Source organism: Seriola aureovittata, chromosome 16 (genome assembly GCF_021018895.1).
Source record: "Seriola aureovittata isolate HTS-2021-v1 ecotype China chromosome 16, ASM2101889v1, whole genome shotgun sequence".
NCBI lineage: Eukaryota > Metazoa > Chordata > Actinopteri > Carangiformes > Carangidae > Seriola > Seriola aureovittata.
Genome location: NC_079379.1, coordinates 16,797,863 through 16,822,858, shown reverse-complemented (window position 1 = coordinate 16,822,858; position 24,996 = coordinate 16,797,863).

Here is a 24,996-nt window from a genome sequence, read left to right as displayed (position 1 = left end):
ACAAAGTGAAATATAACCAGATTATATTATATTCATCCCTTGACCTGAAGACTTTTCTATAAATCCTTCAGCCATTTTGAATCTAACATCTCGCTCCTCTCCCCTTCTGTCTCCCATAGTGCTACCAGCTGGGCCTGCAGACAGATTCCTCCAGATGTGCTGCGCTCTGATTGGCTCTCTAGGTTGTTTCCTCGCTGGCCTCAGTCACTGAGTCTCATATTTCCATTCTGATGCAGAAGAAAGCGCTGAGGATTATGGGCGGAGCAGGTCCTCTCATGTCAGGGGTGGCTGTCCACCTGTCAGCCAGCTGGTAAGGAAACAGCACACAACTAAAAAGCAAAGGAGGAAACAAGATTTGATCTGCTGTATGCAGAGATGGAAATGTATAACTATTGCATCAAATACCTGAGTATATCTGATGTTATCATGTCATAATCATGTCATACTGTGTCTATAAACAGTCAAGATTAGATGGTAACACTTGAAATAATGCAAAATCTGAAAAACAGGCTGAATGTTAGTATTGTTCATTATAAGACACGTTAATGTGCAGCATGCAGATATTCTGTGCAAGATTATCATATCAGATAGGAAAATAAAACATGCAACTGTGAAATTTCACGGTATCGTGCAGCACTATCCTTGATATCAAATCCCCGATAGATTTGGCACATGATATGCAGCTTCACATGAGAGTGCTTGGAGGTCACACTTTATTAAAATTGTGTTTTAAAATGGAAACAGAAGCAAAAGATCATCACATGCTGAGATGCTTGTCTTTGTAAAAAAAGAATCTCAAGTGCAACTATGTGAACAATTTCATCAGGTTCACGAACCTAAACCTGAAGGATATCAACATACATTATTAATATATAGACATATGTTTCTGCAGTAAAATAAAGTAACTAGAATAGATATGTTGCCCACACACACAGACACTGGCAGCTGTCTGCAGAGGAAGTTTAGTGATAGAGAGAGAGAAAGAGAGAGTTAGTGATTAAAGAGGAGGAGCACACACACACACCTATAATCCTTTCACCGATTGAAGCAAAGAGAGAGAAGACAGAGATGAGAAAAGATCAAGAAAATGGTTGAAGGTTGGAGGAAGTGGAGAGTGATGGGTAAAAAGGTTCAGACACACTGCCCTCTGTGACACTCACGCACAGAGATAGGCCCTAATTAAACAGGGCACTGCATGCGCACGCACACACACACACACACACACACACACACACACACACACACATACACATCAGCAGACATGCAGGGGCGGTTGAGGTTTTCAAATTACAGCCTATATTCCAGGCAGTTTTTCTCTTTCTCTGCTCTGAACGCTTGCAACTAACTTTCCACTCAGGAATACTGACAGGGATACAAGAGTAAAAACTAGAAACTATGAAACTTAGGTCTATGATAAAAAATGCTTTTGTTAAACAATGACATTTTAAGCTGTGGAGTGTAGCAAAGTGAGCAGTTGCCACCAAATAGCACAACATTGTTTTCTCCAAGCTCTTAGCCGCCACCGATTTCACGTGGTGCTCTTGTGAAGCTGGTTTGCTTAGAACAAAGACTAATAAAAAAGAACGATAGTAAAACGAGCTTCACCAGCGCCTCCAATCCATGATAAATTCACACAGTATAACTTGCTTTTTAAATCTGCCCAAAAACTGAAGTGCAAAAAGAACATGTAGTTTTACAGGTGGGTATGTGCCTTTGGCCAGAACCAGGCTAGCTGTTTCCCTCTGTTTTCATTCATTGTGCTAGGCTAAGCTAACCAGCTGCTGGCGATATAGCGTCAAATTAACTGGACAGACATGAGAGTAGAAATGCTCTTTCTTAAACTACACAATGATAGACTGAGTGACTGTTAAATGGAGACTGCATACTATGGCCACAAGTGGACAAAGACACTGAATTTCACTTAATTTCCTAAGATTTCAAGTAAGCAGTTATGCCAAAGCATAGTGTACACTGTAAACTAGTGTACAGCAGCAGGTAAGTTTGCTAACGTTAGCCACCGTAAGCTACTGATTGTACAGACCGTTTTAGCTTGTAGCTAGCAGTGGCATTTTTTTTTTTTTTTCAAAGATGCATAGGTTTTTGTCAGTTCTTTTATAAACAGGTACGAATTATCGCTTTAAACCCAAATAAAAGATAAAAAATAAATTAAATAAAACAAAGCAAATAAAAGAAAAGTAATATTGGCTGCTTTAGTCCATCAAATGAAAAGAATTTAGATATCTTGTGCATCATTTTACACACATTCCCCCCGAAGTTCAGCTTGACATATTTTGTATCTTTGGAAACTTTAGAATACTTTTTTGGATTTTGAACAAAGCTTGACTGCACAACATGAGTGTGTAATGACTTGTACACTGTTGGAGGAGTCTTTATTTTACAAAGGCAATAAGTGAACCACTGCTCATCATTAGCAACAGTTCACAGAAAGTACAACATTTAAGTGTGCTGATTTATTTCTTCAGCACAAGGCGACGTTCCTCTCTGCTGTTCAGAGGAGAACCTGTATGCTGCTGGCACTTGCACAAGTGTTTAAACGTGATGAAAAAAAGGCAGGCTGAGTCAAAGAATTCAGCTCTCTTGTTGGCCCCGACAGGCCTGAGCGCATATCAGCATGCTGAGGCCACCGGCATCATATTCACCCTGCTGACTGACTGTGTAGCACCCAGGAAGGAAGGAACTGGGGGAGAACTAGTAAAAGACAGGCCAGGCTTTTTAAGGAGCACTCATTTACTTTAAGTGCTTTAAATTATACAACACTCTGGCCAAGTTTGTGATGTGTCTATGAGTATGGAACGCCTTTTCTTCACCCAGTCCAGTCCTTCTCTTGCTTTTCCTGTTTTCCCTCCTACCCTACGTTTCTCATATCATTTCAGTGTCTCCCCGAGCCTCCATCACCAACTCTGTCTTTGTGTCTCTTCCTCCTTTTCTGTCTTCACTCCCTCAGGTTACCACATCTGCATGCTGTTTCCAGTGGAATAAATATCTTGAGCGTTTAGACTTTAGGGGGGCGGGGTTATTGAAGAGTTGGTGTAATGTAAGCTTGGGAGTGGGCGCAGGGAGGGAGTGTGAGATAGGGGCAAGAGAGAGTATAAATATGTGGCAGGCAAGACAAGCGAGTATGGCGGAGAAGATGAGTCAGAGAGGAATGGTTCTTCCACTTCTCAAACTGAGGCTCTACTGAACGAGGCTTCTTACGTGTTTCTTGCACTGTTCGTCAGTGCATTTATCAAAAAGCAAAACCAATTCCCCCCAAAACCCTCTCTGTCACTGAAAGAGCTAAAGTGACGACGATGAAACGTGAGAATCACAAAAAAGTAGAAGGCAAGCGGATGAAAGTCAAAGAAGGGAACCTCCCTTGGCTGGGACTAACACATGGTTAGATTTGCCTGTGTGTCCACATGACTCAGAGTCTGGTCAGCAAAGGCATAATAAACGTGACAGAAATATCCCCACACAATGTCACCAGAGTCCATGGCAGGCAGTTAATTGCTAGATAGAGCTGGGTCGTGGTTTTAGACAGGAAAAAAAGTCCAACTCATAAGAGTAGAGCAAGAAACTGTCCATATATGTATATATATATATATATATATATATATATATATATATTCTTTTAATGTCTTTTTTCTTTTGAAAGGTTGTGTAAATATGCAAAGGAGGGATGAGTTAAGGAAGATAATTTTATTTGTTCAGTCCAGGTTTTGGTGGACATACTGTAGATAAAGGTCAGGAGGATTGCTCTTAAAATGAGGAAAGGTAAGGTGTGCAAAGGTAACAAAAGTCCACATACCAGTGTCTCTAAAACTCACTAATCAGCATGTTATATCTTGATGGTTTAATATGCACAAAATCAGAAGAATAAAAGCATCTAGTTGTAGTTAGCCAGATTTTGGACAGAGCCATGCTATCTGTTTCTCCCTGTTTCCAGTCTTTATGCTAAGCTATGCTAAGTGCGCCTTCGACTCTAGTTTCATATTTGGCTTTAGGACATGAAAGTGGTATAAAAAAATCTCTATCGAAAACAAAACAAAACAAAAACAAAAAAACTATAGTTTCCCAAAATTAATAACCAATAATTCCCAGTGAATTGTAACTCAGCTGTTATGGCTTCTCAAAATGAATGCATCATTGCTTCATTACTTCAAGAAAAAAAGTCATATTTAGAGCATACTTATATTAATACTCACATCCATATATCGATATTTTAACCCCCAACTTAGCATGATTCCTCCATGTGGTAGGGAAAGATTCATTAACTTTTACTTAAATTATTATGTGCATATGACACAGTAAACTCATAAGCTCTAACAGCATTGTCTGTTTTTTTATATATCAAATACCTCCTTTTTTTAAGGAAGCATAGCAAACCTTTATCTCCTCGCTTCTTCTAATAGTATGTCTTTAGTTTCCCTGTGGCCGTCACAAACATTTACATATCAGTGTGGACATTTGTTTCCAAAAAAAAAACCCTTTTATCTTTAAATTAAACTTGTTATTGAGGTTAGCTTGTTTTTTTTCTGGTTGGATTAAATGTTAGCATCTGACTGCAGTAAATGTGACACTCGCAAATTGGAAGTGTGTGTTTATGTGGAATCTGTGTAAGCAAATGATTAGTGTTTACTGCCATATTACCATGCATTGTATGGACAATACAGGACTTGCAGGCTGCGTGAAGAAGCCATAGTGCTGTTTCGTAAAGTCGGTGTGTGCTGGCTCTTGAAGGGTTAAGCTGAGCTCAGTCATGGCGAGTGGAGGGGCGAGCGCTGAAATCTTTTCCATATTACAGCACACATGAGGAACACATTTAAGTGAGTTCAGCTGTCTGGAGTCTCTCTCTTTCTCTCTCTCTCTCCCTCTCTCTCTCTCTCTTTCGCTCTCTTTGGCTGGTTAGGGGCAAGTTCAACACAGCCGTATATCATTACACATCTGGGAAAATGCACTCAGAGCCCCGGATAACACAAACTAGAGCTAAGAGAGACAATGCGCTCCATCCGTAACCAACCTTTGTGGTAAAGGGTGGACAGTCTGAAAATGAAACAGAATGGGACAAAGATGAAATGGTTTAATCAACTTTAATGAAAAAAAAGCATCTAATACTGCGGGTTGCCCTGTAAAACCACCTCTTTGTATCCATTTGAAGTCCGAGAGCTAGACTGAGAATTTAAAAGTTAGTATGCAGTCAATGACATCGTCACACTCTCAAAGAACAAAATGGCTAAACCCTGCAAAAGATTTGAGTACGACAAACAGTGACATTTGTATTAACACTAATAGAAATTTGAGACTTTTTTTTTTGAGAATTTTTAGCTCCTCCCATCACTTTCCTACAATAACCCCACCTCTTTGAAACTGCTTTGGTTGCTGCAGTTTTATTTTGGTATGATGAATGTCAACTGGCAGAGCGTTCAGGAGGGAGGAATCTCTACACTTCTTTTTTCCAGTATGGAAAGTGTTGTTTCCTTTCAGTCCCAGGTCCACATACCACAGTAATACTGCTTCCATGACTTCAACTACCTCTCAATGTTTCTCTCTGCAGATATTGTGTTAGAAAAGGTGGCTACTCTGTCTGAAGTTCTTCCCTCTTGTTCTTTCCCTTCCCTCCATCCCTGTTTCTGTCTTCATCAAGACACTAACACACAAAGGTGGTGGGGTCCCTGCAGAGAGAATGATGGGCGGGCAAACAAGAGTTATAGTGGTGAGGTCAAAGTTGAGGAGGAAAAAACCCCTCCACGCATTACTTGAAGGCTCACGGCCCCTTCATGCCTGACCTCAAACCTTCCATGTCCTGTTAAAATCGGAGGAGGAATTCTAGGGAACTCCAGCATTAAACATCCTCTTTTCATCTCCTTTCACAATTAATTCACATTCTCTCTGTTCAGTAAAGTTCTGCCATGAAAAAATCATCTGCTCAAATAACACTGTCATTCCCAAATTAATGTCAGATCTCGAATGGAAGTTAATCCATTCAGATCTTTAATACTCTAGGCAGGTATTGTTGAAAGTGCAAAATTGAAAGTCTGTGCCATTTTTAAAAAAAAATCCCCATGTCCCAAAGTGCTGAGGAGTTACTCTGATGAAATTTAGTTTAACTGGTGTTGTACATTTAAGTTGCAATTAACCCCTTTGCATTCAGCTTTGCTCACCCTGCCTGTGAGTTTTTGTCAGGGCCTGGCCCTTCTGGCTTTACGGCCGCTGCAGTCAGCGTGACAACAAGGAAGTAAAATAACTCCTTCAGACCTCCTCCGCACTTGAATGATTTCACAGATGGGAAGGAAGAAAACGGCCTACAAAACAGTTGGATCCTGTAGGGCTAGGCAAGGCTTCTGATGAGGGAGAAAAAGATTTTACACATTTCATGTAGCTGTACAAATGTCTGTTAGGTTGTCTTCTCATGTATGTATAATGACTTGTATGCCATACAAGACTGACATTAGACTCTTGAAAATGTGGGAGGAGGATATAAAGTCATAGCCTGAAATACTTAAAACCATACAAATATAAAAATGACTCAACCTCTCTGCTTTTAGAGCTTGTTATAATCATGCAGTCCTCTGCAGTTTGAAACTTTAAAGCATCCAGTGACCGATAGACTGGACATGGGATAGATGAACCCTAACATCAACCCAAGACATGTGAGCTCAGCTGTTTTAACTTCATCCATACAAATTTTAGTACTTGTATTTTGATGGCATATGTATTAAACATAAGTTCATTCTTGGTTCAAATAAACAAGATTAGGAATTTACAGGAATGCTTCCAGCTTTGTGAGGCTGAGTTTAGGCACAGCGAAGCTTTGAGCGAAACGCTAATGTTGGTATGTAACATACTCATACTAACAATGCTAACAAGGTCTTAGTGTGTTAGCATGCTAACATTTGCTAATTCGCACACAAGACACGTAAGGAAAAGTGTTGCTTTAAAACAAAAAAGTGCTGCTAGCATGGCTAAAATTGAATACATTTTTATGAAGATTATTTAATATAGTTAAAAGTTTGGGAGAAAACTTTCATGCTTAACCATAACATAATCTGGTAATATTTAAAAGGGCACAGCACGTGCCTATCTCTCAGGGTTAGCTGGGTGGTGACTTTGTGACTGAGAATGTAATGACAGTCCATATGAGTTCTAAGGTTTTATTTTATAGTAGCTCTACACGCTACGATATGTTTTACTTTATTTTCAATGACAGTTTATGTAGGTGTGAAGTGCACATTAGCTGTATTCAAAATGCTGCTATGTTTCAATCTTGTAACTGTATAAAAGTGAAATAAAAATGACTCACACACTTTGTTTTATGGTTTTGAATTAGTTAAAAATGTTAAATAAATCATAACAACCATACTCTATCCTGGCTGTAACTACAGTCATAAACCCAACTTACACTATATACATATACAGAACCAACCCATATACAACCTTGTAGAATGAAGCTCAGTATGACTGAACTGAGACCAACTCAAAGCACTGTGTTGTCCTTCTCTAGCAAGACTCATCTCTGCTGGGATGTGTTGGTGTAGTCAACCACTAAAATGCACTGTCCCCGGTCTTGCTGGGTTATGGGCTTAAATGAGTGCTTGAACTGTCTGCCACCTGCCACCAATCAAACCTCCACCTGCCACATAAAACACCTGGTGGATGCTTGCTGAGGGCAATCAGGTCTTTTAAACTTCCCCGTGCTTGTGGTAAAATGATGTGGCCTGGGGACAAAGACAGAATCATAGTCACAGCTGAAACCCTGTTGTCTGATTTTAGATGTTTAACTTGTCGGGCTGGAGGGGAAAGAAAGTAGTGTAAGTAGTAGTAATTTCCGAGGATATACAAAGAATGGGTAGCTGCTCTTTTGGTTTCTTGTGTATGTCCCTTGCTTCGTGATGTCTTGGCTGTTTCTTCTTTATGAGATTGGATCAATCCTGAAAGGTTTGTCAGTTACAAAGCATTTCCTTGATAATGATTTTGTGTTGGTATTCCCAACTTTCTGAAATAAAAATATTAAAAAAAAGAAATGAATTACTTAGCAACAGCCTTGTATGACGACTGTGCTGCTAACATGGCTGGCACATCCAAACTGCAAACTCGACTCTCTTGAAATTGACGGCTTTGGGTCAGAGGAGTGAAGAGATTGTATATGTGTGTGTGTGTGTGTGTGTGTGTGTGTGTGTGTGTGTGTGTTCGAGGTACAAGGGTGGAAACACTATCTACTGCCATCTTCACAGCTGAACATGTTCCTGTTTGTAACTACATACTCTGTAGTTAATGGTCCATCTAAACCATTTCTCTCATGTCTCTGAATTGTGCTCAGTAAACAGACAATAGCCGATGTATTCTGAATAAATCCCGGAAAAGTAAGACAAGTTCTTTGTGTGTTTTTTTTTTTTTGTCTCCATTTGATCACTCTGTCTGGGAGCAGTGTTACCTCTTGCATTTTAGTCTGCTTGCTGTGTCATTTTTTCCACCCGCTAAGCCAGTGGGAGGAGGGCCACTGCAGAGGAAAGCTAAAGCCATGAGTGGAAGACATCTCCTATCGGCAGCAGGAAAACCAACTGGTGTTAAAACCCAGATGTTTTAGCAGTGGTCTGATTTTGAGGAACAATTTTACATCAACTTGAAATAGTCTCATGTCTACTTTTATCTATCTATTTTGATGATGTTGTTAAGTCAGTTCTGACGTTTCCCACAATGTTTGTGTGAGAAACATACAAGCTATAATTGATATAGACAGTGTATTCTTTCTTTGGGAAACGTAATTAATGTGGTCAACATAATCATCTGCAAAAATTTAATCCATCAGGTATCAGCAGTGTCTGTGAAAACCCATACTTGCCCATTGTGGTCTGTTGAATACAGTTTTGAATATAGTTCCGAGTTAGAAATGTAAACTTTCATTTGAAACAGCATAAAGCAAATTGTTTTACATAAATTAAATAATGGCTTCTGATGATGTGGCCCTCAAACGTTGAGGAACCCATACACTGGCGTGGCTGCCATGTGTTATAAGCCATGAGTACAAGTGAGAAGTCTGCAGCAGAAGTGCAGAATGGAGTTTTGCAGGAAATGGAGGGATGCAGGGAGATTCTCCAGACCTTCAATGGGACCAACACTTGGTCATAGCAGTAGGAGTCACTGCTTCGAGGCCCCCATGCTGTCCTGTGAGGAGGAATTGGGATGTAGAGGATGTTTATGATGGGGAAGTATATTTCAAAGTCAGGACCCAGCTAAACATCTGTCAGAAGAGAAGCCTGCTGGGAGATAATGAAGAAGATAAATGATTTCATAAAAGAAGGCAGTTCATGAAAGACAATACTTTCAATAAAGTTAGCTTGATTGTTGTTTAATTTAATTAACTGACTCTCAATTACACAGATTTAATTAAAAACTGTTAAATCTGTGATGAATGCGCACTCTCAAATGAGATTTAATTGAACCGAGGCAAATGACTGGTGCTTTTCAATTTACAGCAAATGTGTTGTAAACAAAACTAATGAGCAAATGAATTATTCCTCAAACCGCCCACTGGTACTCAAAAAGTATGGCTGTGTTTTTCTATTATTCACAGACATGAATGCACACACTTACACACACAATGGCATACTCATCCCCTTTTTCTCTCCTTCTCCTTTTCTAAAAATCCACCTCACTCTGACTGTGTTCTACTTTCACAAGCTCCACATCATCACTTCTCCTCCTCCTCCTCCTCCTGCCTTTCTGTCCTCCAGTCTCTTTTCTTCTCTGCCTGTAGCACAACTCTTCTGGATCCATGGTTTTGGATCCCAGTCCAAATGTTAGGGTTTGCTGTCCAGAGAAAACACTGTGCAGAGCCACACAAACAAAAGGAGAAAAAATAGGGGAGGGGAGACTAAAGCTAGTGCGGTGAACAGTTTTCTGTGTCCTGTGATAGAGATACTGATTTGACACACTGCTGTTTTGTACTTGATATGGATACCCACTGCTTTGTTTCAAAGCTCAAAAAAAGGGAGGTTTGCACTCATTTAGTTTTAGTCTGTAAATGACATGTGGGGAGGCCATGAATTCTCTCCTCCCTGCTGCAAGTTAAACCTGCCTGTGACTGAATGCACATGTTACACTAATATGTGCAGTATATTAAAAAAAGCCACAATAGTTTTCCTGACAGAAGACAATATGTGCAAAACACTCACAGTGAGACTATTAAACCTGAGACCAGGGAGGAAAATACTGATAACATGTCGCCTACTACAGACGCTGATTTAGTTCTGCTGTCCCTGGGTAACAGCAGCATTTAAATACACAATAATTACTTCATATTACACAATATGGTTTAATATAAAATACGAATGATGCATATATGCATGTACATGTAATATATAAGTATATTTTCCCCATGTTTCTGCTTTTTAGAATTAAAAAAAAGCAATCAAAACCAGCCATGTGTTCTTAGGTGACAGTCTCTTTATTACAACAAAGCTGGAACATTAGGGAGACTTCATTTAGTAAAGTGGAGTTCACTACTTGGTGAAAATGTGGCATGCTGCAGGAAAACCCCAGGTGTGTTCCCGCTGAGCGTCTGTAAGCACAGGTAGTTCGTTTGGAAGTTAGTGGCTGACCATGTATGTTTATAACAGTCCTCATAGAAGACAGCCTGGCCACCATGAGGGCTTGTGGTTTGTGCAGGTGAGGACTGTTACACGTCGCTATAGCACAGTGCCGCCTTTAAAGCTTCACGGGTTAGAATGAAGAGGATGTATTCACTGTACTAATGAAAATGAGGAAACGGTAAAATTTCAGTATTAACTGTTGAGCCTTTAATTATCTCCTTTACGGTTTGTGAAGGCTCATACACAGTATTGTACATTGAAGAAGATAACTAGACATACTAGACAATTTTCCTTCTATGTTAATAATAGATCTGCTCCAAGTGAGGGTTTATGATATGAAGGCAGCATTAACAGCGGGACTCCCATAGGAAGGGATCATGTCTAACTTGCTAATGAGCAAATTGCTGAGAGTTAATGCGAGTACTCTGAAAGTTACAGACTGCTCCACAGGAGTTTGTTGCTCGGCTTGAGATGCTTTATGTTTCCTGTATGTTACTTTGCATATAGCTGTGGAAAAAACTGTATGATTCGCTTTCGGATATAATATGCCATTAGTAAGTAGAATGAAGAAAATGTTAAATTTGGCATGATAAGACGGCCATGTTAAACTTGTCTGGCAAACACTATCCTAATATGTGCCTCTGTTTGTTCCTGGTTGTGTGCGCATGTGTGTATGTCTTTAGAGGTGTGTGAAGCTGCTGTTGGTCGTGGTTGATAATCAGGGTCACGAGGGTCTTCAGCACAACAGGCTCCCTTCTGCACTGTTACAATTTTCTTTGTGCAAAATAATTTTGGTGTGTGCAGACTCTGTGGTCACTCATGCAGGCTTCTGTTTGTTTGTGTGCATGTATACATGCATGTGTGTGTGTGTGTGTGTGTGTGACAGTGAATTCATGTCGGTGTGTATATTCCCAGTGAAAGCCACCTGGAACACATTACATCCTTATGGAGCCATGTGGCGGGCACATAAGTCTTAAAGTGGCAGGGAGCTGTCTTTCCCACATTACAAGTCATTAGTAAAGTCCTTGCCCCCCGCCAGCCTGACCATTTGGACTGGCCCAATGACATCATCACGTGCTGGGTGATATGGACCCCTTGTTGTCTTTTCAGGGCCATACTATATCCTCAGCTACCGTTGTGCTCCTAATTACTGGGTCTGGGTCTTAAGTGGAGATAAAAAAAAAAAGATGATTTTATGGTGAAAATATTCACACAACATAAAATGAGATGTTTCACTTCATGACTTTCTGAATGAGGACTAATCTATAATCGTGAGGGAGCCATGACTTTCTCCAAGCCTCCAATGCACATGAAATACAGCCTACTCCAGAATTAGCTCATGTAGTTTTGGTTTGGGAAGTCTTCCTATTTTAACTATAGGTGGGGTTTGTGTTGATCTGCAGTGCATGTAGGCCACTAGATCCACCAGACTTAGTATGTGTGTGTGTGTGTGTGTGTGTGTGTGTGTGTGTGTGTGTGTGTGTGTGTGTGTGTGTGTGTGTGTGTGTGTGTGTGTGTGTGTGTGTTGACCTCCTCTGTTGGTTACATTCGGAGGTTTGGCTGATGATGGAAGAAATTCCAGTTGAGAATTACAGATGGTTTTATTTTTTTTTCCAGTTTCTTTTGTCTAGTCCCTCCCACTCGCTCTCTCTCTCTTTGTGTCTCTCTCACTCATTTCATGAGTGCCCAATGGAAAATCACCATCATAGCAAACGCTAGCCTGTGAGTCTGTTCAAACTCACTTAGTCAAAAATTGTTGACTGTAGCTAGGTTTACATTGAACCAGTTGTTGTATTTTAAAGCCATGTAGTTTAAGTTTGACTTTCTTTCTACTTATTTCCAACACTAGATGAAATTCATGACCAGTGTTTATCATGACAATGTCAGACATCTGTTTATATGGTATGTGAATTAGTCAGAGGCTACAAGCATGATCGAAAGGAGGGGAGATGGGGGGGTAACAGAGTTTAGAGAGGTTGAGAGAAAGAGGTGAAAAGAAATAGAGAGAAAGAGAGGGGGAGAGAGTAAAGGAAGGGGAGGCGGTTTAAGGGTAGAGCAGGCAGCCCATGACATAGCTAAAGCATGAGTACATGCCTGTTGGCTGACGTTCACTGTGAGAAGTTCTGCATCTGGTATAAATCTACTGCCTCTGCTTTCCTTCCTCTACTTCCCTGCTTCTTCTTCACTTCTCCTTTTAATCTAATCTCGTTCTTAATTATTTTCCCTAATTTTATTCTTTTTATCATCTGTGGAGCTTGATTCTCTTTTTCTTTTTGCTTTCTCTTTGTGTCTCTGTCAACAGAAACAGACAGAATAAGAAACAGGAGGTTTCTGAGCCTATTTCCATCTTGATATTTCACCATTGTTGGAGGGAAGAGGTTATCTTTTTGCCAAACTGTTTTGTCTTGTTGCTCCTAATCTGTAGTTTTGCTCCTTCCCTTCTCTCACTTTGAAAACATTTTATAGCAAAAATGGCCAGGTAACGAGAGTAAAAAGTGGATTCTTCTTAATCAGCAAACACTGAACTGACACCACTCCTATACCTGTATGCTAAATATGAAGTTAGTGCCTGCAGCTAGCTAGCTTAGAACATAAACTGTGACCAAATTCAGGGGCTGCATCCTTCAGAGGCTGCATTTGAAGCTGTCCCATTTCAAAGGCTTCTTCAGTTGCTGCTGAAAAATGCAGCCATGTTTTTCCTTAGCAACAAAGGCTCCAACTGGTGGATCCTTGGTGGCCCAAGATATCCCAAGATTCATTGCGCACCGGTAATGAAAATAATACGGCAGCAAACGACACCAAGGATTACACTTCAAAATGTAAGCATTGGGTTTCAACTCAGTTGACGCTTATAGTTCAACTGTTAAAAAACACAAGGGCCTAAAAACCTCAAGTTTTTGTTAAAAAAAAAAAGTTACATGGAGGGCACACCTGGGGGTGCAAAGTGGAAATCCTCCATATGCCAGACCGTCTTATTTCGGTGTGACATTTGCAGTCTACAACAGCTACGGAGGCCACCATAAGCCTGCGAAGGCATCCGCCGAAGGATGCAGCCCCTGAATCGTGACACAGCTATAGACTGAAAACAGGGCAAAGCAGCTAGCTCACTGTGTGTTTTTCTACTGAAATGTAGAAATGACCTGTCTTTAACTGGTTAAGATAAGAGATGATTAAAAAACAAGATATAATGAGTTCATCTGTATGACTGTTTTCCCTGTTCAAGTCTTTACGCCAAGCTAAGCTAACTGGATGCTGGCAGTAGCTTCATATTTATTGTACTGATAAGCGAGTACTACCAATCTCCTCATCTAACCTCCATGAAGAAAATGAAGAAGGCTACTTCACAAAATATTGAACTATTTCTTCAACATGGAAATGGATTCCAATTTATTTTCTTATAAATGTTTTGAAACAAAAGAATAATTTTTGGTCAATTTGTTACTGTTGTAACCCAGAAGATGTGCAGACACCCCAGTGTTTAAAGTCACTGGTTTCCGTCATTATGTAGAGTTTGACTTGCCATGCAGCAAACTCTTGTACTGTATCTCTCTGAAGAGATAATTCACTGTGAACAGGAAAATAACACGCATTCTATGTTGGAGTGAAATGACTCATGTTTAGCATTGCAAACCAAACTAGCATAAAGTGTTTCCTGGGTGTCAGTGACACATAGATTCATCTAGAATAAAACCCTAAGGTGGCCATGATTTATATTAATAAACTATGTCTGCACAGCTCAGCAGACAAGTTTCCCTTTCAGCATCCAGATGGTGAATTAATGATATGCAGATTCTCATGGGTTACTCCAGGTATCATGTAAATGCGTTTAATTACTTTGCACTTTGATTATTGTGCAGCTATAGAGGTCTGCGCCTAGCAACAAGCAAATATCACAAGCCTGGGGTGTTTGGTCAGACAGCTGTGCACTGGTTTTATAATGACAATAAAGACTAATGGATGAGGCCATGTGTTGAAACACTGGTGGTCTCAACTCTTGTACTGCCTCCCAGTCATTCCAGGGTTTACGTGGGGCAGTGGGACAGGTATGAGCTTGTCTCACTCTCCCTCACACACATACACACACTCTTTCTTTTACAAGCTAAATGAAGACGTAAATAAGCCCTGAAAGACACAAATTTATTCATATCATCGTATGGAAGGACACTGTCTTTTTTTTTTTATTATTGTTGGGTTTCACATGTTAAAAGATTGACTGGTTCTAAACAAAGTTTGTTCTGTCTCCATTTCTTATTCTATAATTCCCTCTGCGGAACCTCTCTTTTTCTTTCACCTTACTCTTCTGTCTTTTTTTTCTATGTAATATAAACACACAGACAACACACACACTCACAGCTTCAGGGCACGTCCACACTTCAACCCTTTCCCGAGTTCAGTTCGTTGACCAGATGATCTCCTGGAGCCAGTCATAATGCTGGGGTGGAGTCTGAATTAAAAAAAAAAAAAAAATCTTTTCTTTTCCTTCCTTGCCCTTTTTTTTTCTCTAGTCCTGCTTTCTGTCTTTTTTTTTCCCTCAGCCGAATTCAAAACTTCATGATGACCAAGAAATTCTTCCACGTGTCCACTGCTGGCTTTGGATGGAGGAGGGGAAGAAAAGAACATATCCAGTTTTCTTTAGTTTTTTTTGTTTCTCATCTCCTTAATCAAGGTTCTGAAATATTAACAGTTGTTTGTCTATGTTCATTGCAAGATATCCATTTAGATGGGTGGTAATGCAACCAAATAGACTCCAACACTAAAGCATGCAGATGGCCAGATAAAAAATAGGAAAACAGGGCAAATATGTTGAGTATGTGCAATAAAAAACATATACAACATGCAAGAAAATGCAAGAAATAAGAATGCAACAAATAATGGTGGGTTTTTGCCTGGATGAAGAATTTATACCACAGTGAATCCACAGTTGAAAAACCCTGTGAGTCCAATAAAAAGTGTGTGTATTTCTCTTTTCATATTTTCTTTACCTTATTTCCATTTCACCCTTTTGTTAGACCATTATTTTGAGCATGTGTTTATTAATGTAACAAAGGTGCTAGATGCTAGGTTCAGAAATGCTGTGCCGATGTGACCTGGGTAACCCAGGCTCTGAGAGGAGGAGAGAGTGGAGGCGGTCTGCCCCGAGGGGGTTTGAGAACAGAGAGAGAGAGAGAGAGACGCTAAGATGAAGGGGACAGGCCCTGACTGGTGAGAGAAAGAGAGAGCGAAGCCAGTGTTATACTTTCTGCATTCGCGATAACGTGAAGGTCCGTGTGACGTAAATTTCGTCATCAGAGGATGTACACGCGGCTCGCCACCAAGAAGTTGTGTCTGTGCTAATCTGCACTGTCACTGCGCTACAGAGGCAACAACTGCTCATACGCTCCAAACAGACTAGTCAGAAGTATAATGAGAACTATGCATCCGTGGTGTCCGCAGCTGTCTGTGTCCGTGTCTTCAAGTCCTCAGGCCTCAATTATACTCCACTGTGGATGTAGACACGGACAGGGACACCATGGATGTGTGGTTGTTCTTATTGTGCCTCCTTTGAGACCACTTGGAAGGTGAGGATGAGCAGTTGCAGCCCTTGTAGCGTGGTTCACACGGACACAATGGGGACACATTTCTGATGACGAAATTTTTGTCACATGAACAGTTGCATCTTCGTGGATGCTGAAAGTGTAACACTGGTTTAAGAGAGGTGTCCTGCATTTCCTGATTTCTCACATCACTGGCACCAGTCTAATGAGTGAAAGCAATTACGGTTCTTGCTAAAGTTGATTTAAACATGTGGACACAAGGAGCCAGGGATTGAACCACGATCCATTTGATTAGTGGACAGTCCGCTGAGCCACCATTGTTGAAGTACATTGACAATGTCATAGGAAAATTTCATCATTTCATTTAAAAAATGGTATATGCATAAGGTCATTATGAAGTGGATCTGTATAAGCCCTTCTAGTAATTTCAGCATATCTCAAACTGGATGTAAAAGAAATTTATGCAGGTGAAATTTGGGATCTACAGGATCATTAGCACACATCCACTGAGCCTGTAGTCAGCAGAGTACTTCACATTATATAACTGATATCTTAGAAAAATAGAAAAACGACAGATTGTGCCTTTAAAGTAAAACTGCTGTTATTTATCAAAAGGTTCATACCAGTCTGTAATCAGAAATAGCCCTGGGCTCTATTTTCATGTCATCCATCCATTGGATTAAAAGACAGAAGAAAGGACTTTGAAGATGGGGTTACTTAAAAAGTGTATCTCAGAAAGGATGGCACCACATTATGGACTAAATATGGAAATAACACTGTAACTGATGGTGTGCTTAGATCCTAAATACATGTCTTTTTCCTGTAATAAAAGCAAAACAGAAGATTTGAGCTCCCTTTAGTTTATGTATTTATTCAGATTCTGTCTGAGAATTCAGTTTCATTTTCAGAAGGTAGAGAAACCTTTGTATGAATCTTTTATTTAAAGAGATTTGCAGCTTTTTTTTTTTTTTTTTTTTTACCAAAATCATCTTACCAAATCATTTTATCTTTGTAAATCAGCCCTATTTCCAATTCCAGTAATAATTTAATCTTCTGTTTGTTGATGGTTGACTGAGACTGGCCACTCAGCCTGCCAGTCCAGACCAGGTAGAGGTCAGAGATGTGCTGGGACTTGCTATAAGCTCAGTGAAATGTGACCCTCTTCCCTCCCTCCGGGACCAAAGCATAAAAAGCCCTAACCATGTTTTCTCTTCTAAAACATGTACATATCTGACTCACAGTTATCATCTTTAATTGAAAAGAGGAGCAAAGATGAGTAAAAATATGATGGATAGACAGAGATTGACTGACTGACTGACTGACTGACTGACTGACTGACTGACTTTATTTGTTTCTTTGTTACTTTATCCCCTAGGGGAAATTCATATGTAAGCCCTTCACATGTTAGTGTTACTTACCAGTCGAGAAGAAACATTGCGAGTTCAGCATCAAACATCATTTCTTTACTAGCCAAGTCTCCAGTGGTGGGAAGCAACGGCAGCATTTTAAGTGCTTATATGTGGAAGAACTCCTCTTAACAACAGGTATTCACTTCATTTTCAAGCTGTCTGCTGTGTCAGAAGATACATATGATGCATCATATCATAACAACCATCACATTCATGTCAGAAAGCTCTTCCTTCACCATCTATGACCCTAAGCCATGCATGTGTTCTAAGTGAGAGAGACGCATGCAGTACTAGCACTGCAACACAAGGCACTGACAGTGAAACCATGCATTGCACTTTCACCGTTTTTGGGTTTTTTGTTAGTCTATCTCTGTTCATGTATCTCTTAAACAAACTAAAAGCTTTTAACTTCCCTTAGTCATCTTTTTGAATGTGAGCTAGTAAAATGTTCAGTACTGGGGATATTTTTTGGTGACTCACATGTTGTGTCTTGTGTGTGGAAAAGCACATCCCAAGCAGACCCGTTACACAGCAGTGACACAGATTTTTGTCTGAAATGAAAGAAGTTTTGTCCGATGGCAAAACTTTCAACATGAAAACATTAGAGAAATGTGATTAACCTGAATTCATCAATGAGTTTGGAGGAATTTCAACCATCCATTATCCATCAATTGAGCACAATACATGATATTCACCTATTAAGATATGACTCAGTATCAATAGATCATTAACACCATCCATGGCCCTAAAGTAAATTCAGGTCTCACACCTGAATGAAAACACACACACTAATAACACACACTCAGGTGAGCATGTCTTCTGTGGTGGCGGCCATGTTGCTGTATTTACTTAGCCTGTGTCAGACAGGATGACCACACTGAGCAGGAATCAGGGGTGTTTCCGCTGACTGCTCCCTGGGGTCTCTAGTGTCAACACATGCATGCACGCACGCAGACACACACATGCGCGCGCGCGCACACACACACGCACGCACACACACACACACACACACACACACACAGACCTGCGTCCAAGACCCTTTTCAGCAGAAGAAACAGTTCAAACCAAAAATGGCGGTTTTATTCCCTCACCCCACATTTACTTTTCCCCTTTAAATATCTGACTAATTGTTTGAATGGTTGGAACCTCACTTTGTCGTCATCTCCACTTTTTTGATGGAAATGTTCTCAGTGAAGCAACAAACTGTGGGAGAGGAGGGAGGAAATGCTGAAGTACATGTGAGACACTTTTTCTCTGGTAGTGTCCAATTTTACAGAACTTAACAGAGACGCCGTTGAGGCATTGGAGTGCTGCAAGATTTTAGTTTTAGTGAAAATGTTGAGAGAGAGCGAGAGAGAGAGAGAGAGAGAGAGAGAGAGAGAGAGAGAGAAGATTTTCCAGCATGTAGTCTGATCTCTAAATCTGCAGCCTCCAGCCTCACAGATCTGGTTTTCTTCCAACATGTCTGGAATTCTCTCCCCTTTCTTCTTCTTTTCCCTCTGTCTTTCCTCTTCCACGTCTGTTGACCACTCCCTTTGTGGCAATAATCACACGTGAAAAAAAAAGCAACCCTAACCCCATTACAATTCAAGGTGTCTTCTGTGTACTGCGTATTTGAAATAGTTTTTTCTTACTTTTCTCAATTAAAATCTGCAGTTCTTTCTCTCAACAAACAGTGGATTGAACTAGTTTGTACAAACCCAGACTGTGAAGACAATCGTTCAAATTCACAAAACTTTATTTTGAATTTTAGTGATCTGCTGGGTTTGCTGAGTTTTGGGGGAAAAGTATATAAAATGATGCACAAGATATCTAGAATATATATATTTAAAGGAATAGTACAGCCATAAAAATCAGAGTGCAAACATAATTTAGCTTAAATGAAGAATTGGAACAAACCAATACAATATATGATATAGTCAGACAATGTGGGATGAGACTATTTTAAAAACCTTAAAGCTACTTAAGGGGAAACAATGGGTTAAATAAGAACAAATGTATATTATCTCCTCTGCACCTTTAGTAAAATTGATGAATGATGTGATGCACACTGATCATTTCCCTTCACACAGACTTGTAGATGACGTGGCTGGGTCGGGCTCCTGAGACAGTCTCTGCTGCTCGTGGCTCAAACCAATTTCTAAAAGAGTACAGAAAAAGAAAAAAAACTTAATGACAAGCCCTAGCAGCCAGAGTGAATCGAGAGCTGGCAAAACCTGGATTGCATTTGCCTGCGTCTGCCAGCCTATTGTGGAGAACAGTCAGTGTTTAGGGAGGGACGTCTCCATGCTTGGAATAACATGGCATTAAACTCAAAGATGACAACTCACAGTCTCCTTTATGCCCCCCCATGCTCATCTGCCACTCTGTACACCTTCTGCCTTCTTATATTCGCTTCTCTCTTTGTCTTTATATTTCTTTCTTTTCTCTCACACTTTGACGTCTTAGACACTTTTCAACCACAACCTACAGTCCTTTTAACAATCCTAAAGAAAAATGTATTTTCTGCTCTTTCCTCAGTCTTATTCTTTTCTCTTTTCTTTCTAACCAGATGTGTTTCTCCTCTGGATCTCCCCCTGTGCAGGCCCCCATGATTCATTTTCCACAGACATCTTAAAAGGTCCAAAACTCTCCCCTCCCCCCACGCCTTTTTCCCTCCCCACTCTCTCTCTCTGTGTTAAGGCTCCTACTGCTGGATTGTCTCAGCCTGCAGAGCTTGTCAGTAACAGTGGAACGAGGACACAACAGAGGGAAGGAATGAAGCTTATGTGGAATCTCCATAGCCAAAGGGTTGGTGTTTTTGCGGAGGATCTTCTCCCCGTCTGTCTGTCCTCCCCTGGTGGTCAGAAGGGGAGGTGGGACTGCCCTGCCCAGGTGCTGTCATGGGTGGATCCGTTAGATGACACCCTGAGGGTGATATACACACCTCCAGCATGAGGGAAACCGACCCTCCTCCTTCTTCTGCCGCCCCGGCACATTCCCACCCTTCCCCACTCCTCCCTGTCCCACCCAGACACACTCCTTGCTCCCTAGCTCCTCACCCGCTCCCTCGTTTCTGTGCATTTCCTTTGGCTTTCAAAGGTGGATGATGCTTCCTTGCAATTGGTGGAGGGATTTCCTGACTGGAATCTCATAGGCTTAACAGTTTATGTCTCGGTCTGGTTGATAATACACTCTCGAGCTGTATATTAGCAAGTTAAATGTTAAGGTACAACCAAACATGAGAGTTGTATCAATCTTCTCATTGACAGACGTATTTCCCAAAATGTCGAACTGTTCCTTTAAATATATGTCATGAAATTTGGTTATAGGTATCTAACAACTCTGGAATAATGAAACCAGTGGGCCTCTGCTTTATGTTGGACTATAAAGTAGAACCATACAGTTTAGGTTAGTGGAACTTAATTGCAGTTTGGCTGTTAAAAACAACTTTGTAAATGACAATAGACTGAAATATTTTGCAGTTTAAGACAGACACGATACTCTGGGGAACAAATATACACAATTAATTATGAGAAACAATAAGTGGTCAGAAAGGGGAGAGGTGAAGGGGGCAAAGGGATTTTATGGGGGGAGTGAAGAAGAAATGGAGGAGGAGGGGCTCTGGACTTGAACTGTGCTGTACAGATTCACATAGGTTTGCAGGCCTTCCTACTCAAGAATTACCTCTATTCTGACAGATTTTGTGTAATTGTATACATTGAAAACAGTTGCACACACACACACACACACACACACACACACACACACCTGCAAATCCCATGTCTGGTTCTTGTGAAGTGTGTGAAGAGTGTGTGATTGTCCCAGCCATACCTTGTCTTTACAGGCACGTGGCCTGTGATTGCATGTTGAGAGAATCCCCCCCATTTCAACAGCAATAAAGCGTAAAATTGAAAGGTGGGCCAACGAGAGGTAAAAGCCACAATTACCCACCGTCTCCTCTACACACACTGAAAGTCCCTTTTTGATCAAGTCTGTCAAAATGTGAGCAAAAAAAACAGTGTGTTAAACATTTTTTTATATATTTTATAAGTGATTTCCCCTACATCAGCAATCAGCGTGGATAAAAAGAAAACACTCTACTTGAAACTCAGAGCCACAAGAATGACAAGTCAAACCAGTCATACTGCAAAGGTCAAACTGCCGAAATCAAACAGTTTTTATTCACAGTTTTGCAGGGATTTGATATATTCAAGAGTCTTCTTCAGTATCCACTGACCTTATAGAGGCTCATAATTTATTCGAAAGCCAAATTGCCCTTTCTTGGGGATAAACAGGACGTTCCATTTTAATAGTACAGCCTGATCCTTGTGATAAAGTCTGTCTGCAAAGAGAAAATACAAAGAGAGTGGAGGATTGTGCTTTGGAAACAATGAGTTAAGTCAAACTGCCCTATAATACTTATGCATTACATTGCAGTACTGTTATTACAGGGGAACTGTGTTAATTTATGGCTTAATTTATAAAAATGCCCCATATTAGACTTCATTTAATGCCATGGGGTGTGGCTTAAAATAGGTAGTGAAAACTAAATTGCATGATGCAAAAAGCCTCATTAGCTACGGTGCAAACAGCAGTTAAAAGGGGTTGAAAGTTAATGATTGTTTAGTTACAACACATTTATGAATGGCTATGCAGTGCTTTCTACCAGCACTCATCCTCAGATGAACTCAGAGTTCTATCATCCCATCCAAGGTCTACGTCGGACGAAACCTCCTGCCACGTTGTCTCTCCTGTTCTTTCTCCCCTCCCTGTCTCTCTCTCTCTTCTCTCTCAGTCTCTTCCTCATTCCCTTGCTCTTTTCTCACTGTATTTTTTTTTCTCTTGGGCCTTGTCTCCCCCTTTTTTTCTGCTATTTTTTCCCCCTCTCATTCTGTTTCCCTCTCTCTGATGATACCTTTCCATTTTTTAACTTCTCTCTCTGCTTCTTCACTATTTTATGTTTCATGCTTTCTGTCTTTCTTTCTTTCTTCAGTTTAGTCTCTGGCAGAGCTCGGGCTCTTGCTGTATGATGTGGTTGTCGCAGGGATGAAGGGAGGGTCAGTCCAGTAGATTTGCTTCCTGTGCTCTGTGCAGTCTAAATGCCAGCTTGGTGACCACACAGCAGTGCATGAAGGGTGCAGTGATAGTTCAGCTGCTGCATCTCAGTCACAGGCCATTTTCACGAGCTGTACTCTTTCATTTTGTCAAGACTCTCAGACAGACACACTGTCGGGTCCTGTGAGCCTTGCACACACAAACTGCATGCTGAGTGTTTGGTAACAGATAAGACTGAGCTCCTCCAGTTGACACTCGGAAACCCAGTCCAGCTGTATTCTGCCCAATTATTTTCAGTTTGTTCAAGTCAGTAATTAATTTTTTTAAGGAAATTAATGACTACACTATTCTATCATTTTTAATTAATATTGTAACCTTTTCAGGTTGATTGAAAGTTAACAAACTAAAACTTTGATAGTAAATTAAATAGTAAGTCAGTGATTTGTATATATTTGCCCTGTATATATGCATAGTCTGGGTCCTTAGTGTATTTTATGCATATTGAAGGCAATGTACCATTTCATCATTTTTTCTCAGTTTTTCCTGTTTCCTCCTTATCTGCTGTGGTGTAAATGTGTCACATGAACTTAATTAATAAAAAACTATATGCTACGTGATCATTTTGACCATATGGTGATGTATTCAGCATTTAAATATGCTCTATCAACTACATATTTTTGGATTGGCATGTAAATATGTTGGGTTCTTGATTTTGAAGCTGCAAAAGTGAATGATCAATAGCTGCACTGCAGAGCAGGAGCTGGACGTGGCTCCTTCAGAGGACCTGAAGCCAGACTGAGCCAGCTCCTCCTCCCTAAATGAGACGGTGCAACCTCTCAGACACTGAAGCAAGTTGTTTATTTGAGCACTTGACTCATAAAGATAAATGTTGTTCTTGAAACAGACATAAATGCAGAGAATAAGGGTTGATGTTTAGTATGTGATGGGCACACTGGCACAACATTAATTATGAATATATGATTATTACATTCTGAAATCTCTTTACAAATGAATGTAAGTTATGTGAATATGTATTTATACTTGGCTTCCATTATCTACATGTAGCAGTGTTAGTTGAGATTAATGGTTATATTATCCAGTGATCAGTCAGTACCTGAAGGCAAAAACCTGGTGAAAATGAGCTGCTCATGTGATATTTTCCAACATAATAAGTTGACATTTATTGCTTTAATGTTCCATTAAACAAGTTCACTGTGGATAATGGTATACTGACCCCGATTATTTACCCTGTGATGACATATTCAGATCCAGGTCTGGGAGGATCCAGCCCCTGAGTTTGGACACATCTACAGTGAAAGTGCTGCTAACACTGCTGAGTGTAAACAATTCATTATGTGCATCTCAAGCTTACAGAGTAACCACAGATAAAGTGCAACCTTCAGAGATCAGAGAGCTTTAATTTCCCTCTCCTGTGTGCTATAAAGTGGAAATGTACAAGCTCTTGGGCCTTATTTGTTTTCTACAAACATCCCATTTGCCCACTAATGGCAGTAAATGCATATGCCTCAAATGCACATACACACTGTTGATCAACCACTTCAGATCATTGCAGTCTCCAGTGTCTAGACTGCAGTCTCTCACTAAAGCTACAGCGATCTAAACTGTAGCTCATGCTACCTGCTCATTACAACACTTAAACCTATTTTAGAGAAGTAATTTAACATTTCACATCACCAACAATGTGAGAAACGTGAAGCGTCTAAACACCTCCCACAGTCCTTTTCAGGGACCACCCCAACCATCTGTGAAAAAAAAGAAAGAAAAAGAAGAGAAAAAGTTAACTGCTTCTCCCAAAATAACTGTTGAGACCGGCGCAAAGAAAACTAAGAAAACAACAAAAGAACAGGCATTCATGTAATTCCTTTTTAGGATTATTGCAATCACATTTATCATCTTTTCTTTTGCCACCAAACAGAAAGGTACTCTGTAAAAAAGATTGTGTTAAACATTCATTGTACTGAACAAACAGCTTACATGCATCAAACAGCATCATTTTCTCTACTTTCTGCTCTTTCTGTTATTGTAAGACAAAGACTTTCCGACCACAGATCCTGTAAACTCCCCTGCCAGGGAATACTGCTAGTTTTTTTCTTTTCTTCAGTCCCTTCATGAATGAGAGAGCAGCAACCTCTTCTGGTTAAAATGCTCAATAAACAAGACACTCCCTAAGTTGGATTTCCCTTTTCTTCCTGTGATGTCTCTGCATGGCACAGAGAGATTTGTCAGAAAGAAACCTTAATGTCATCTCCATAGATTACATCTTGCATGCAATGTTTTTAAGTCCATCAAAACAATATGAAAGTTATATTTTTGCATACACAGATATTTCTCTTGCAGGAGATACAAGTTCTACTACTATATGTATCACTGTCACATTGTCCTTATATCCTTACACGTAGCAGCTGT